The sequence below is a fragment of the Narcine bancroftii genome, chromosome 8 (assembly GCF_036971445.1).
Source record: "Narcine bancroftii isolate sNarBan1 chromosome 8, sNarBan1.hap1, whole genome shotgun sequence".
Classification (NCBI taxonomy): Eukaryota; Metazoa; Chordata; class Chondrichthyes; order Torpediniformes; family Narcinidae; genus Narcine; species Narcine bancroftii.
In genome coordinates, this window is record NC_091476.1 from 18,722,854 (window position 1) to 18,741,150 (window position 18,297).

Below are 18,297 nucleotides of genomic sequence, written 5' to 3' on the forward strand. Positions count from 1 at the left end.
GTTTCTGCCTACATTTTGCTCGTGCCTTGATGATGGGCTCAAGCCCAAAACATTGGTTATGTATCTTTATTGTAGACAATACACTGTTTGACCTACCGAATTCCTCCAACATTGTGGTTTTACGTTAATCATAGTGGCTGAAGACTTTTGTGTTTTACACTTGATGCTGTAGTATGATGTCCAGGTGCTGCAAGAAAAGGAGAATGACGAAACAAACTGTAAACCTAAACAAAAATGGGAACAAGATCTAAACATAAAGAATGAAACATGGCAGAAGCTATGCTCCGGAACTATGAGAAATACAATAAACACGAGGTTACGCATGATACAATATAATTGGTTACACAGGCTTTACATCACACCCCAAAAGTTAAATAAATGGGACCCAACAGTATCAGACAGATGTTTTCACTGTAAAAAGGAAATGGGATCAACAATACATGCAATTTGGGCATGTGAGAAAGTGAAAAAATGTTGGGAAGATCTAAACCAGATATTAAATAAAATCACAAAAAGTAATATACCAAAAAAACCAGAGATCTTCCTTCTAAGTAATATAAGAAATAAAGAATATGGACTCGATTTGGATGGAGCACAAAAAAGATTTATTATGATAGCCCTAGCTGTAGCAAAAAAATGTTTTATATCAACCTGGAAATCAGAAGACAACTTGAGAATACAACAATGGTACATAGAAATAAATAAATGTATTCCATTAGAAAAAATAACATATAATTTAAGAAATAACATCACAATATTCGAACAAATATGGGAGCCATACATGAAACACAATAGAGAAATCCTACCACGGACGTCCACCACCTAAAATGACAGAAGCAGAAGACAACGAAATGAACTGACTCAATATATAAAAGTAAAAGACGAAAATTTCTTGATTATTTTTATTAAGTGACGACATTGTTTAATGGGTTTAATGCATCTTATAGATTGAACTTTGAATAAATGGGAAGGGGGGGGTGAGGGAGGGAGGGAAGGGAGGGGGGGGAAAAGGGAGAAAATGACACTGTTCCACCCAAAGTGCATCTCCTCTGTAGGAGATGCAGGGTACTTTTATGCAGTACTGAAGAATATCTCTTCAATAGAACAATAGTGCCAAGTCTTACCAGATGGATCATTTATAAGAATAATTAGGCAAACTTGGTCTGTGATCTCCAGAGCTTAGAAGAATTACAGGTGATATTGAAATGTATAAAATTTAGGCATGGCTTGACTGGAGAGATGAAGTTTAGAATATGGTTTTCCTTGTAGTGGGCTATCACGGTATTGAAATAAAGGGTCAGTTCTTCAGAAATTACTTCACAAGGAAGTTAGTGAATCTTTGTAACTCTCTAGCCAAGAGGATAAATATATTCAAGAATCTGTTAATTATTACATTTTCTGCACTAACCCAGCATCTCTGTGAATTGAATATTGGATGTAGAAGACTATAATCCCAGCAAAGTTCTATCTTTTGTTGGCCCCTAGCAAGAGAATAAAATTTAATTATCTATCTTTGAATGGAACATTTCAGTGAGATCTGTTACACCACGGAGTCCTAATCTGCAGCATATTCAGCTAGCTTGTAAGACTCTCAACAAATAAACACTTCAACCTTTGTGGCCGTGGGATGGTAATACATTCCTCCCATTGCTGAGCTTGGAGATTTGGCTGGACAGATGGCAGGACGATTCTTCATAGTAGATGAAAACTTTCCTCTCTCACAAGGAGAACAATCCATAATCTCAAAATCCAATTTTCACCTACCTGACCTACCTGAAGCTGGCTGGAAAATTTATTAAGATAAGCATACAGTCTATTCCAGTTCCTTTAAGAAGTATCAATTTCAAACTTGTGAACTTTAAATTAAGCGTGTGCTGCTAACCAGAGCCATAAGTGTACAATTTAGATCAGCCATTCTCAACAGGGACGATTCGGCTCACCTAGGGGGCCACAGCACCTTTAAGGGGGTCCACAGACTGAAATCATGAAATATTTTTGATGTTTTTTATGCAGTCGGTAGAGAGAAGCACAGAAGGAACCAACTAAACTTGACTGCTTCACAGGGAAGAGGGCCCATAAACCTTGAGCAGAGTCCTTAGGGGGCCATAGCCAAAAATTGGTTGGGAATGGCTGATTTAGAGAGTAGCCTCTTGGTTTTAGGTGTACGGTTAGAATCTTATGGAAATGATCTAACATTTAATGCATGCCCTTCAAACTTTATTGCTCATAATTTCCTCAGGATGCTTTCCATCACCCACCAAAACTCAAAACTACAAAGAATACAGCAGGAAGCCAGTCATTTCCTGTAAATGTTTTTCACAAAGATGCTGTTATTTATAAGCAATTTTCAATCCACGACAGCTCCTCCCCCAACCTTGGGATGTGCCGTTTTAAGTTTCTTCCTCAATGGAGTAAATCATATTGGGCTTGAAGAAAAAGGTTGAAAAGCATGACCAATTCTTCAGTCTCAGTTTAAAAAAATAATGGATTAACATTTCAGCTTGAGAACATTCAGGAGACTGGAATTCTGATATTAAGAATATTTTCTCCTGTGGGCTGCTGGTCAAAAGCACACCTGCCAGTGACAAGGAAATGCCACTTATTTACTTTGTCTTTTCTCAGTGACCACTTCATTCGTAACCTTGTCAAAAGAGAATTCAGAAACAGTGCACCTGAACAGCAACATGGGTGAGATAGATTTCTAATGTATCATGTCAGCTGAGCTGTTTTAGCCAGTCATTCAACTCCCCTGCAACCAATAGAGCATAGTGTGAAATTGGTATTGACAATGCTCTCAATCTCACTCAGTCACAGATCAACAAAATGGAGCCTTGCTTTTAACAAACTAATCACACTAACATCATCTCATCAACCTTTGAGTTCTTTTGTACTTAACAATGTGACATGTTGTTTAGTGGAGGTCATTTGAAAGCTGTACTTCATTAAGGGAAGCCTCTTGAGGCTGAAAAATTCGAGGAAGATCAATACAATCCAGTCGTAACATCAGCAATTTTCCTTCTGGAAATGTGTTACAATTATGCATACTTTTTTGAGAAAATGCTAACCAGTTCAAGGTATAGCAATCAACACATAACATTTATTTCCATTTTTTAAGTTCTCCTTTTCTGAAGGTTTTTAACCCCATTGGGAAGATCAAAATGAACAACAACTGACTAAGCTTAATTAGTCAGTTCACTGTTTAAATGTGAGAGTTTGTTCAAATAAGTCTCTGAATTAGTCCGTTGTTTAGAAGTCCGATGTTTTAGGGTATCAGCTATGAACCTGGAGGTGCAAGTCTTATGACACCTGTATTCTCCTGATGGCAGCAGCAAGAACAAAGCATGTCCTTGGTGTTATGAATCTTTGATGATTGATGTTGTTCTCCAATAGCAGTATTCCATGTAGATGTTCTCAATGGTGGGGAGAGTTTTGCCTGTGATATACTGGGCTGTGATCATTACCTTTGCAGAGCCCCTCTACCAGGCTGTGATGCCTTTGGTCAGCACACTTTCCATCACACATCTGTAGAGTTTGCCAAGGTTACCAATGACGTACCAAACTTCCGCAAATTACTAGAATGAGTAGAGGTGCTGGTGGCATTAGTATGATGGGTCCAGGAAAGGTCCTCCAATAGAGTTACTTCCATCAATTTGAATTTGTCACCCTCTCCACCTCTGATCCACCAATGATCACCGAATGGAACACCTCTGATTTTCCTTTCCTAAAGACTACAATCAGCTCCTTGGTCTTGATGACATTGAGTGAGAGCTTGTTGTTAGTACACCAGCTCATCTGCTCCCAGGACAAGGTCTTCCATGCCAGATCATCTAAGATGTCCTCATTCTTCAAAACATGTGCCTTCCCCTCTAATACCATCAACTCCACCTTCACCTCCATATCCTCCATTACTAACACATCCGTTTTGGAACCCTCCACACCCATGTGCATCCAACACATTATCCTCCCCCATTTCTACCACATGATCCCACCACCAGACACACCTTCCCTTCTCCTCCCCGCTCTGCCTTCCATAATGACTGCTTTCTCTATGACTCCCTCATCCACTCCTCCCTTCTCACCAATTGCCTAATTGGCTTTGACCTCTGTAACCAGAGGAAGTAATACACTTACACCCACACCTCCCCTCTCACCATCATTCAGAACCCCAAATAGTCCCTCCAAGTGAAGCAACAACTCACTTGTAAATCTGCAGGGACCACCTATTATATTTGGGGCTCCCATTGTGGGAGCATAGTCTATGTCAGAGAGACTGGAAACAAACTGGTAGATCACTTCGTGGACCATTTTGGTTCTGTCTGCCACAGTAGCGAGAATTTCCCAGTGATAACCCATTTTGATTCCCCACCCCATTCCAGTTTCTGTCCATGGACCATACACTGCCAAATTGACACGACCTACAAAATTAGAGGAACAACACCTCATCTTCCTTCTAGTCATTCTCAAACTAGATGAAATTATCATACACTTCTCTAGTTTCTGTTAAATCCCTCGCCCCTCCCCACCCATAGATCTCCTTTCCTCTAGTTCTGTCTTTCTCTCTCATTTTCCCCCCGTTTCTTTATTTCAAACCTTATTTCCTTAGTCACCTGCTCCCCCAATCAATTCTCCCTTTCTTCTCCAGTCCTCCTATCTCCAATTATCACCCTTTGTCTATTGGTCTATGTTGCTCCCCTGCTCTTTCTTTCCTTTTCCTGATCCTTTTAATTCGAGCACTTGCATTTTTTAAACTCCTACCTCAATAATATCTTTATCTCTTACAAATGCTGTGAGCCTACTGAGTTTCTTCCAGCATTTATATATTTTTACTACAGTCAGAACATCTATAGATTTTTGTGCCTCAGAACACAATTCAGCAAAGATTTCAATCTACCTCCTGATTGATGACATTGCCCCTTTTGCTACAGCCGACTAGGCTGGTATTGTCAGCAAGTTTAAATATGGTGTTGTTGTCGTACCGAGCCACACAACATAGAATGAGCAGAGCAGAAGTCTTGGTATGCAACCCTTTGGTGCTTGTGTGCTGATGGAGATTGTGGATGAGAATTTCTTGCCAATCCGCACTGATTAGGATCTGGAGATGAGGAAAGCCAGAATCTAATTGCACAAAGGAGTATTGAGGCCAAGGACTTGGAGTTTTCTGATTAGTTTTGAGGGGATGATGATGTTGAATGTCAAATGAAAGTCAGTAAAGAGCATCTTGATGTATACTTTTTTGTTGTCCAGGTGTTCCAGGGTTTTGAGTAGAGGCAGTGAGATGGCATTGGCCATAGACCTATTGCTGTAATAGGCAAATTGGAATGGATCCATGTCATTGCTCAGTCAGGAGCAGATATGCTTCAACCAGCCTCTCAAAACACTTCATCACTGTGGATATGAGTGCTACTGGTCGAATACACTACCCAGTTATTTGGCATAGATTTTTAGTACTCAATCCCGACCAAATGCTTTCCTTGGGTTCACTCTCCTGCTGGCAGCCTGCATATCATCCTCAGGTACTGAGAGTTGAGGACCATCAGAGAACATAGTGGTGCATGAAATTAGTAGTCAAATTGGGCATAAAGGCATTGAGCTCATCTGGGACTGAAGCTTTGCTGGCGCTTACTGCACCGGATTTGGTTTTGTAGCAGGTTACATCATTTTGACCCTGCCTTTGTTGTCAGGTATCCTTCCTTGTTTCCATTCTCTTCTAGAATCTTCAATTTGCCTAGGAGACGACTTTCCTTAGGACATAGCTGCTCTTGTGTTGTGTTCTTGATATCCAGACTTGTATGCTGTGATCTGGCTCTCAACAGGTTCTGGATTTCATTGTTTAGCCAGGATTCCAGTTGAGGAAGACCCTGAATGATTTGGTGGGGACACACTTGTCCACAGCTGTTTTGACTAAATCCGTAACGGCCCTGTTGTAATCATTCAGATCCTCATAAGAGTTCTTGTGTAATCCAGTGACTCGAGCCTCCCACAATCCAGCATCCCACGACCTCCTACTGAATGCCCTGATCTCTGGATCCTTTTTTTAGGCAGTTTGCATGCAGGTAAGGAGCACCATCTTGGTGCTTTGGCAAACTGGTTCGGACACGAGGAGGAGTAATTTATTTATGGTTCAGTTGTAACACACTTTATCGACAATTAGACCAAATATTGGTCTGTCACAGCCACGAATGTTGAACAACCCTTCTGGCCATCAGCTAAAACTTCACGACTGGGAAGCAAAGGTGCTCAGAGGTGCACCCCGACTTATTTACAGAGGCCTCTTCATTCTTCCCTCAGTCTCAGCCTTTGAGGTTGCATTGTTTTTTCTGGAGGAACAAGTAATGATAATGGTGTAATACAAGTGTACTATTTCTCTTCATCTTAACCCTCTTCTTTCAGCTTCATTTTATTTGAGTCTGCCATAAATCATTTCAACTTCAAGGAATCATTTTCAGTTGTAATATTCCCTGTAAACATACATTGACACCTATTTTCTGCAAACTAAGCAGCTAAGAGTTTTCATTTAAGTTGCACTGAGGTCATTGACTGTTTTAGGATCTTTTATGTTCACCCAAGAGTTCAGATCAATATCTCTTCCACCTTTAATTCTCCCTTCAAACTGGACATCAAACTCACAGATGATATTCCTGGAGAGTGCTGTTTACACAGAAACAACAAAGCAACTGAAAGGCTTTCCAAGCTCTGAAAATATTGCATGCTGTCTGGACTGGACAGATACTATACTAACTAATGACATTAGACATTGTGTAATCCATGGGAGGATCATTCATATTTGCTGTTTACTGGAATCAGAGGACAGAGATTAAAAGAAGGCTATGCAGAATTGTCTGATAAGTTGAGTGTTTGTTGACTGAATTTACCAAGAGCTTGTTAGGTCTGGATTTACTTTATCTCCAATAAGAAATGAGAGAACTCCTAGTGCTGACACATCCCTTGATCTACTGAGGTGAACTTGAATGTGCAGCCTCCAGCAGTCCCCATTCTAAAGCAGATGAATAGCTGCCATTGACGGTTTCATCAACCACTTACTTATAATCACTTACTATTCACATGTAGAATTTGCTATTTATGTGTGCAAGAATAAATAGCTGTTCATTTTTTAAACTTGAATTTAAATTCTGTCCACTGCAGTTCATTCCTTAATTTTCTTTTCTGAAAACATTAGGATACAAAGACTAAGGAATTGAGAGATTGTGGCAGCTCACCACAAGGCTGGCAAACCGGCCCCGCTTGTAAGCCACACGGCGGGGTAGCCGGCCAAAATGGCGCCGTCGGGGGTTTCCCTTCCTTCCAGCTCGGGGCTCAGAAACCGCGCTTGGGGACCACGTGACGGCCGTGTGATGTCAGGGCCCTCCAGTGCAGTTCTCAGCCAGGTCCAGGCTGGGAGTACAAGTGCAGCCCAGCAGCCTGCAATAAACCAGTCTGCTCACCGAGCTCAACCCGTCTGGTTGCGTGTGTTATTGCAGGAGCAGAGTAGCCGCCGCTACAAGCTTATAATTTTAAACCAAGTTTCCATCACTGCTATTCCATCACAATCACAAGAGAGTATCACTGGAGTCTCCCTCTCCTTTCTCTTCCCCCACATCCCCCTCCCCCCTTCTCACCCATCAGTGATCTACTGGGATCATTGTCTGAAGAGGGCACGCAAAATCATTAAGGGATCATTCCACCTGCACACAGCTCTCAGCTGCTCCCACCACGGAGGGGTATCAGAGCCAGCACCACCAGCTTGAAGAATAGCTTCTTCCCACATTCAGTCAGAAAGGAACTGGTAATGCTAACCATCCAATATTTATTTATTTGTATAGATAAAATACTTGTCCTACACATGTATTGTGTGTTAGCTCTATCTGGTTGTGTGTCTGCATGTTTTGTACCAAGGACTGGAGAACACGGTCTCGTCAGGTTGCACTTGTACAATCAGATGACAATAAACTTCACTCGACTTGAATTACACAGCAATTGTCATGTATTCATCATATTTTGAGCAGTTCTGAGTATGATTAGAAATTCAAATTTCTTTATATTACACTTTACTGCAAATAGCAACCTCTTCTAATTGTGTTAAAGCAGCAAGCACTTTTACATTGTTCATCCAACCATTGTGGGTTGGATGAGAAAACAACAAATGTCTCACATACTTTTTGAGTAAACTTTAAAGATCAGCTGGCACTTCCCATAGAAGTTCTCCCCTCAACCATAATTATCTGAAATAGATGTTCATCTCAATTCATTTCCCTGTGGTTTGTGCTCTATTTCTGGTTTGGTATTTTTTTGCCATTTTGGATAATGTACTATATTTTGAATTTACTGTAGAGGCAATGTGGTAAATCAGAATGTGAATACAAACATTCCTTTGTCATTTTTGTGATGCACCTTAATGAATTTTAAAACCATAAAAATAATTTCATGCATATCAATTCATAAGCAATTTTATGTAGATCTTATACAATTGCCTACACCTCATGCCACACCTGACCCTCAATGTTGGGATGTGCTGAATTTAGATAACACTTCAAACTACCCTCTCCCTCCTGACTATCTGCCAATCAACCTCTCCTCTCCTGCATCCACATGTTCGTCAGTTATTGTCCATTCCTCCTCATCTCTTTTTTCTGGCTATCCCCCCTCTGCAGCTGTTCACCATGCCAACGCCTAGAAATTATAGTGCTGTGGGATCATGCACTTCCACCTGCCATCCACCTTTCCCCAGCTTCCACCCATTTCACTGTTCAAATGTTCCTTTCATTGTCATGTAATAATACATAAAAATGTAATATACATGATATACTTCAACTTTTGTTCTGCCATAAGGCAAACAGAGTCTATGATCATCATTGAGCACCCCTAACAACTTAAAAAAGAGGCAAAAGAGAGTGCCTTCAGTGTCCATGGATTCTCCTCCAATGCTCCCAGACTCCTGTTCAAATTATTGGCAGCCTGAGCTCCAGGTCCAAACTTTCAATCTGATCAGTAAGCCTTCTGAAGGGTGCCTTCAGGAGTCGCTTTTGCCCTCAGCACCCTCTCTAATCTCAGTTCCCATCAGCCAGTCTCCGACAGCCTGCAGCCTATGCAGGTCCTTCAACTAGGTCATCAACCATCCTGTGCGGGTCCTTTCACTGCTGAGGGGTGCCCTATGTCAGTCCAATGCTCCCCCAGAGTCTGCAACCCCTTGTGATATACTGCCCAGCATAGGAAACACTATGTTGGGCACAGACCTCCGTGGTTGCAGAATTTAAAAGCAAAATACCATCAGCTCCTTTAACAGGCTGCTTAAAGTCTGAATGGAGCAATTGGCATCAGAACCAGGCAGTAAGACCCTGCAGAGCAGTGTTGTGTCTCCATTGATTGCGGTATAATTTGCTTGTGCATTATCATTTATCATTAACCATCAAAGTGCAGACTAAGTTACAATATGAAGTAATGCTGGATGGATCAAATGATTTTTTTCTGGAGCAAAAATTGAGGTGCTTTAACATTCAAAGAATATCTAATCTATTGTGGTGGGAAGCAAAACAAAAGAGTGATTGAGTTAACTCAAATCACTTGCAAACCTAAGTTTATCACACATATGGTATCATGAACTGGTGTCTTCACATAATCAGTTCAAATGGTTTATAGTAAAAGCAAGAAAGAGCTGAAGGAACTCAAGCAGAAAAACAGGAATATAAAAATATAAAACAAAATTGTTTTGCTTCATGTCTCTGCATGGCAAAGTAAGTTACGGTACTGGTGGACTTCATGCTATATGATATAAATAGCAAACAGATGCAAATGGATTGAAGCATTTCTCTGAACCTAACTTTGGGTCTTTGCAGTGAAAGGATTGATGCTAACTCAAACTGACCACATAAGCAATGGTGCGTAAGGCTCTTCAAGTTGATTATATTCTTCTACTTTATTCTCTGTACCTTTTACTCCTTTTATTCATGCCATGTTAAATTACTTGTTTTAATGAGATGCCTGCTGCATTTAGTATCTTCAAGCAAGGCCATGAGCTCTTCAACTTTTGCTGGATGAAGACTTTCTGCCTGGTTAGGTTTATTTACGACATAGTTATTAGCTCATGGTTGACTGGCAGATTCAAACAGGTCAAATGGAAGATACCAAAGAAGTGTGGGCATTGAGATTATCTTGTTTTGGCCACTGGCAGTTTTTTTTTTAAAATCAAATAAGTGTGATCTTATATACCACATGCAAGCTCATCTCTTCCAATAACTCTTCAACCTGACAAGCACAGCTTAGAAAAAGGTTTGTGACTTACAGAGGTAACTGAGTCAATATGAAATGTAATGCATCAATAAAGAACAAACTAGCCTGAAGCCAAAACACTTGTCTGTGAAATTGGACATCATTAGATGGCCAACAAGAGAGGGTTCAGCTGGAGTCCAAAGATAAAAGTAGATTGATGAACAAAAGCTGGACTTGCCATCAGATGAAATGAAGGGCAGTTGATCATTAATTGAATTACATTACTAAGGCATAACCTGCAGCATCATGAACAAGACCGAGAATTTGACCTCTTGTTGGAAATTCAGATAAGTACCCCTTCAGTAGTTCCAATTCACTGAAAACATGATATTTTATCTTCAGTGGTACATAGAGAGAAAGCAATCCTGCAACAACTATCATAATAATGTTTTCACTGAATAAAATATTTAACTAGTTTGATTTGTAAGGTTTACTCCAGGAGCGTCCAAACACCCTAATTCTTTAAATTACGATAATACTCCATGAACGAGCCCCACATCTTGCAAATATTCACCTTTACCTCTTTAACATTATATCTGATTTTTTTTCTAAACTTAGGAAGGGCATGACCTCCTGTAACCATTGAATATGCGTAGGTGGGGTACTATCTTTCCATTTCATCAAAATTGCCCGTCCAACTATCAATGAGGTAAAAGTTAAAATTAGTTTGTGAGATGGAGTCAAGAGTATTTCCTCTTCTTGCAAAAAACCAAACAGAGCCATTAAGAGGTGTGGTTCTAATTTGGGCTTAAAAATGACTGATACCGTTTGAAAATACTTTTCCAAAATTTTTCTAAACTAGGGCAAGTCCAAAACATATGTATCAATGATGCATTAAAAATTTTACATTTATCACATACTGGATCAATAAAAAGCAAGATAGAGCACATATTTCAAAAGTTGAACTATTTGTAACAATGTCATGCACAAAAGGAGGATTCATTAAAGAACTGGGCTGTTTGGCCTGCTCCTGAGCTGTGCTGTGTGGTTTCCGAATGCCATATTTCATTTCTTATGTATATTAGATATACAAATCTGCAGTTGCTAGAAATCTGAAATGAAAGCAAATGCTGTAAATACCCAGTTCAAGTACCATCCATTAAAAGAAAATTTAAGTTGACATTTCAGGTTAATATCCTCTGATTAGTTCCAACAATTCACGTAGCGTCGCAATCACCCCACAGCAGAAGCATCACTGGATCTCCACTGAGCTTTGGATCATCTCAAGAACAACAACTCATGCATATAACTTCTCTTTGTCAACAACAGTTCCCCATTTGCTGGTCAACAAGGTCCAAACCCTGGGCCTCTACACGACCCTCTGTAACTGGATCCTTGGAAGTATCAATTGGAAACAATGTCTCCTCCTCACCGACTATCAACACAAGTGCAGCTCAAGGATGCGTGCTTAGAACCCTACTCTACTCACTATGAACCCATGACTGTGAGGCAAGGTACAATTCCAATGCTATCTACAAATTTTCCAATGTCACCACAGTTGTCGGCAGAATCACAAATGGCAATGAGGAAGCGTACAGGAGGGAGATAGATCAGCTAGTTGAGTGGTGTCACACCAACAATCTTGCACTCAACATTAGCAAATCCAAGGAGAGGATTTTGGACTTCAGGAGGAAGTCAAGAGAACACAAACTGGTCCTCATCAAAGGCTCAATAGTGGAGAGGATCAAGAGTATTCTGATTGGTTGCATCATTGTCTGGTACAGAGGTGCCAATGCTCAGGAGAACAACTACCTGTCCCCTGCAAGGACTCCATCCTCTTCTCTCTGTTTCTCCATCTGCTCCCAAGATGAGATCTTCCAGTCCAAAATCCTTGAAATGTCTGCTTTCTTCCACAAACATGTCTTCCCCTCCACCACTATTAACTCGGCCCTCACCCGCATCTCCTCCATTCCCTGCTCATCTGCCCTGGCCCCCGCCCCTAGAAACAATAAACACAGAATCCCCCTTATCCTCTCCTACCACCCCACCAGCCTCCACATCCAACACATTATGTGCCAATTTTTGGTTGCATAATCTTATGCAACACAATTTCCAGTACTTACTATAGGACCCACCACCAGACACATTTTTCCTTCTCCCCCCCCTTACCTTTCCATAAGGACCACTCCCTCCATAACTCCCTTGTGCACTCTTCTCTCCCCACCCATCACCCCCCGCCATCTTCCACTGTGGTCATAGGAGGTGTAATACCTGCACCCACACCTCCTCCCTCACCATGGTCCAAGATCCGAAAACAGACCTTTCAGGTGAAACAACACTTCACCTATACCTCCAAAGAACTTATTTACTGCATCCGGTGCACCCTCTGTGGCCTTCTCTACATTGGAGAGACTGATTGCAGATTAGGAGATCGTTTCGCCCAGCACATCATCTCTGCAACAAAAGTGACCTCCCTATAGCCAACCATTTCAATTCTGAGTCACACTTTCAAGCTAACATGTCTGTCCATGGCCTTTCACACCACTCCACCCTGACCATCTGCAGATTGAAGGAACAACACCTCATTTTTCATCTGGGCATCCTCCAACCCCAGGGCATGAACATCGAGTTCACTGCATTCCACTAATCAGCTTGCCTTTCTCCACCCCACCCCCCCCCCCCCTCCAACTAGATATTCCAGTTTCTACTTCCTTTCTCTCTCCACCTAGCCTAGAATCCTCCCCCACCTTCCTGCAGTTCTTCCCCCCTATCATCTCCCACCCTCATCATCCTCCCCCCCTCAATGTTCAGACATCTCTCATGTACCCCCACACCTTGATGAAGGGCTCAAGTCCGAAACATTGGTGATGTATCTTTACCTTTGCTACATAAAGGCACTGTTTGACCTGTTGAGTTTCTCCAGCATTTGTGTGTGTTTTTCACTTAACCACGGTGTCAACATAATCCTACGTTTTACCAAAAATCTCCAGAAGGTTGTTAACTCAGCCTGTGACATCACTGGCACCAGACTTCACTCCACTGAGGACATCTAGAAGAGGTGGTGTCTTAAGAAAGCAACCTATATCCTCAAGGACCACCGCCACCCAAGCCATGTCCTCTTCACTCTGCTACCATCAAGTAAAAGGTATAGGAGCCAGAAGGCAAGCACTCAGCAACACAAGGACAGCTTTTTCCCTGTTGCCATTAGATTCCTGAATGATCATTGACCCAAAGACACTGCCTTACTTTGACTTTTCATGCATTCTTTTATTTATTTTTGTCAGGTGAATGTTTGCATGGTTAGCTGCCACAAAACCACAAATTTTATTATTTGTTCATGATAATAAATTGATTCTGAACACAAAATTGAAAAATCTGGAATTGTTGCATTCAGTCTGAGATCTGACAGCTGTAACTTTCCAAATATACAGATCAATTGCTAGAATTGTTTGAATAGAAAAAATGGCCAAAGGCAGAGTAGACAGAGAAGGTGTGAGACAGACATTTAAAGTGACTGGCAAGTGGAAACTCAGAGTTGGACTTGCAGACTGAATGGACACATTCTGCAAAAGTCATCTTATCTGCATTTTGGTTCTCCAATAAAAAGATGGCATTGTTAGACACCAAAGGTATTACTTTAAATTGAAAGAAGTGCAAGCAAACTCGTGGTTCATCTGGAAGATGTGTTTGGACCTCTGATGGTGGGAAGGGACAAGGTAAGAAAATCAGGCATTGCACCAGTGCTTGTATGGGAGAAGGAGAGAGAGCGTCAGTGGAAGAGTGAAGCAGGGAGCCACAGAGGTCATTCTTTTCATGATTCCTCTTTAAATGCAGGAAGGAAACAGAAGAAGACGATGTTTATTGAAAGTGGCAAAAATTATACAAGACGATCTTTGAATGTCAGTAGGGGTGGGAGATGAAGAGAGAGGAAATAGAAAGGGTATATTTAGATATCCACAAAAAGGAACTCATAAGCATATGCAAAGGCAGGGTGCTCCCACTCATTTTAATGTTGATAAATAATAAACCATAGGACATGTGTCTGGGTATTTCAAAACAAACTAAAAAAAAATGCTGGAAATAGCTTCTTTTTGCTGCCTTATTGCTGACATTGCCATACAAAGTAAGGACATAGTTTGAACAAGACAGTCAATCCAGGCAGCATCTATAGAAAGCAGAGGTAATATTTAAGGTTTTTCAAAGCATAGAATTGTTTTATAACAGAAGATGGGAAGTTCTGAGATCAGGAAAAGGGCTGTCTAGTAATTATGATGGGTGAGGGGTAGATTTGGAGCTAGGTGGATGTTTTGTAATCACACCAGGTGCTGGTGCCTTTATTCAGAAAGTATTCTGAAGGGAAAGTGTTTGCTTTAAACAGTGAAGTGTGTGATGATCCGTCTGGGGAAAGTGAATTTACGTGTCTTTTATTGTGAAGTGTTATCACTCCTTTCTGCGCCAACCTAGTTGTGAATACGAGTTTCATTGCCAGGTGCAAGATAAAAATGAGGATGGCATCTGAATTGGTGAAAGGAAGACCCAGAAGAGTGAGATTCTCATCTCATGGCATTTTGATGTGTTTGTGCGATAAACTAGCTGGGTTTCCTTTTGACTACCTATTGTTGAGCACAGCAGGATTAGGTGATAAAGACAGACAATTCAGGCTAATGTTGAGTGAAAGATTCCTTAAATATTTTAGAAGAAATTGGTACACAAAAAAAAAATGCATATATTCTTTGCTTCCTTCACTGCTGGTCAACATTCTTGAACTGCCAGCATATTTGAAGTGATGTTCAAAATTACAATTTGGTTGGGCAGAAGTTTCCAGAGGGGAAGTCATCTTGCATAATTCCTGCACAGGAGGTAAGCAAAAAGCAAATACTTACATATAGTTACCATAGGAAATGAGAATCCAACTTCCTTTGCTCGAGAACAGCCCAAATTTCTGGAATGATTATGACTTCAATAATGGTATCCAGGAAATTTGAGACAATATTGCAAGAGGCTCAGAAAGCAGCTGTTTCAGAGTTACATTTTGTTTTAATTTAGACATTCACCACTGTAACAGTCCAATTCAGCCCAAGTCCAAGCTTCCCAATTGGCACTCCATTAACCTACATCCCCGGGACTTTTTTGAAGGGTGGAAGGAAACCAGAGCTCGCAGAAAAAAATCCATGCAGTCGAGAGGAGAACGTACAAACTCCTTACAGACACCTTGATTTGAACTCCGATCCAGTCCCAATCGCTAGCGCTGTAAAGGTGTTGCGCTAACTGCTATGCCAACTGTGCTTTGCTGTGCTATTGACGATCCTTTTCTCTCAAGGATAAAAAGAATGCAGAAAGAGTTCATAGAAAGGCCAAAGTATGCAGAACCTCAGGAGAATCATTCTGCCCCATTTATAGAACAATAGTGTGTTGAAAGCACTGAAACCTACTCGTCTCTCTGTGGCATTCATAGTTTCAAATTCATGGACGCTTTGTAAAACTGCTTTGTTGCCCAATCACTTGGACATGATATAACCAGACAACAGAGACGCACCAACAGACCAACTCGAAATTGATCTGATCACTATCAATTAGATCAGATTTTGTAAATGAGGCTGATAGTGTTCCAATGACCTACCTCATTCATTAAAGAGAACCTAAAATTCTTCACTGTTCAATGAAAAGCTCCTCTCATAAAATAATATGGAAACAATCTGGTTAATGGTGATTAATGCAGTCTTTCCATGCACTTTTATTTCTTTGGCATATGAATAACTATTTCACTGATGGAGTTCAGGTTTAAACTTGAGTCCATCAAATACAATGTAAACAATGTAATAACAGTGTACTTCATAAAAACTAGGTTAGAACTGGTATTAGATCACAAAACCAAGCTCATCCTGATCTGGTTGGTTAGTCAATCTGAATGAAATGTTGCTACTGCAGGATATCTGAGCAACTACATATTTGGGGAGGAGGTTCATTATGGCACACTGTTAATGTGAAAGCTGCTGCTCAGTAATACCTTCACCTGCGTGCAGAACAAGGGGTTGGGCACCTACCTAGTCAACTTAGGCCAGGAGAAGTCTTTCAAACGGAATTCACGCAATCTGGATTAAACTGTTCTACGTGGACATCCATAGCACAGTCCAAATCAATGTGTGGGAAACAGATCACATCTCCATCAAGCCTGGAATTAGGCAGAGTTGCCTGCTCTCTCCAGCCTTATTTGTATGGTGCCTAGAACGCTGTGCTGAATACATCAGGAAGGATGAGGTCATAAGTGGCATTGCCAGGCAGTGGAGGCACTTAGACTAAGGCCTCACTGTACATACCCTGTAGATGATGTTTCTGCCTTCTGTTCTGAGACACAATTGGTTCGAAGACAGATCAGCATCTATGGCCAGTTTAAGTCGAAGAGCGATGCAATTTTCTTTGGTAACTAGTCTGACTGGTCCAGTTCTTCAGAGTCAGATCTGACTACCTTAATGTGCTGGGGATCTGATTTGGAGGGGGTTGAGGCATGTAACAAAAATTGGTCAGAGTGGATTGCAAAAGTCTACCAGAAATTGAATCTGTGAGCATGGTGCTCCCCCTCAACAGGGAAAAACCTGGTCATCAGGTGTGAGGTGCTCTCAGTACTGCAGTACAGGTCCATCCCTCACGCCACCACGTTGATGGTGACCAGAGCAGACTACCAGTTTATATAGGGATCCAAAATAGAAAGTGTCTGAAGGTGGTGAGCAGGTTTGGTAGAATTGTTGGGAAGGGCTAAAACTAGTTTGGCAGGAGGATGGGAGCTAGAAGAGAGGGCAGTGATTAGGGCAGAATATTAACTGTGTAGCAAGATTGAGAGAAAGTATAGGCAGTCATTAAGGGATTAAGTGCAAGATTAAGGATTTAATTTAGGATACTTCTGAAACAAAATTGAAAAGGGTGATGAATACAGACTTGAATTTAAATGCCCACAGTAAAATAAATAAGGTTAATGATCTAGTCGTCCAACTGGAAGTTGGCAGGTATGACACTGTGGCTGAAAGAAGACAACAGCTGGGAACTAAATATCTCTGGATACACAGTGTATTGGAAGGACAGGAAGGTAGGCAGAGAGGTGGCTCTGCTGGTTAAAAATGGAATTAAACTTGGGAGAGAGTAAATATTGGATCAAAAGATATTCTGTAGAATACCTGTGTGTAGTGGTTTAAAAAAATTGTAATGGTTTAAAAAAACCCTGATGGGAGTTGCCTCCAAACAGTAGCCAGGATGTGGCTGGTAAACTACTGAGGGAGATAGAGAAGGTATGCAAAAAGGGCACTCTTACCATTGCCTTATGTAGGTGGATTGGGAAAACCAGGTTGGTACTGGATTACAAGAGAAGAAATTTATCAAAGGCCTTCAGGATGGCTTCTTAGAACAGCTTGTGGCTGAGCTGACCAGGGAATTAGCAATTTTGAAATGGGTACTGTTTATTGTATCAAGAAGCAGAGTTGATAAGCAAGATGGAGGTATGTGGACCCTTAGGAGGCAGTGATCATAATATGATACGATTCCCCCTGCAGTTTGAAAGGGAGCAACTAAAATCAGTATTCCAGTAGAATAAAGAGGACTATAGAGGTATGAGAGAAGAACAGGCAAAAGTGGAATTGAAAAGCACACAGGCAGGGAGGACAGTAGAGCAAAAATGGCTGGAGTTTCAGTGAGAAATAAGAAAGACAGGTGTATTCCAAAGAAGAGCTATTTGAATGGGAAAATGGCACCACTGTGGCTGATGGCAGGAATCAAAGCCAAAAGAAAAGGCAGACAAAGAAAAGGCAGACAAAGAAGTAAAAATCAGTGGGAAGATAGAGGACTGGGAAGCTTTTAAAAGTGTGCAGAAGCCAACTAAGAAGGTCATTTGGAAGGAAAGGTTGAAAGGAAGCTAGCAAGTAATATCAAAAAGGACACTAAAAGCATTTTTAAATATATTAATAGTAAAAAAGACTTGAGAGTAGATACAGGACCGATAGAAAATGACACTGGAGAAATTCTAGTGGGAGACAAGATGATGGCAGAGGAAATGAACGAGTATTTTACATCATTCTTCACTGTGGAAGGTGTGTGCAGTATGCTGGA

General features: G+C 41.0%; 1 long non-coding RNA gene across 1 annotated transcript in view; it reads right to left on the bottom strand.

Moving 5' to 3' along the window:
• The window catches only part of LOC138741677 (uncharacterized), a 222,028-nt gene that overhangs the window by 97,385 nt on the left and 106,346 nt on the right, over positions 1 to 18,297 (bottom strand). Inside the window, exon 5 of the long non-coding RNA XR_011343658.1 lies at positions 97 to 187. This is a non-coding gene — a long non-coding RNA (uncharacterized lncRNA). The remainder of the gene's footprint in view (positions 1 to 96; positions 188 to 18,297) is intronic.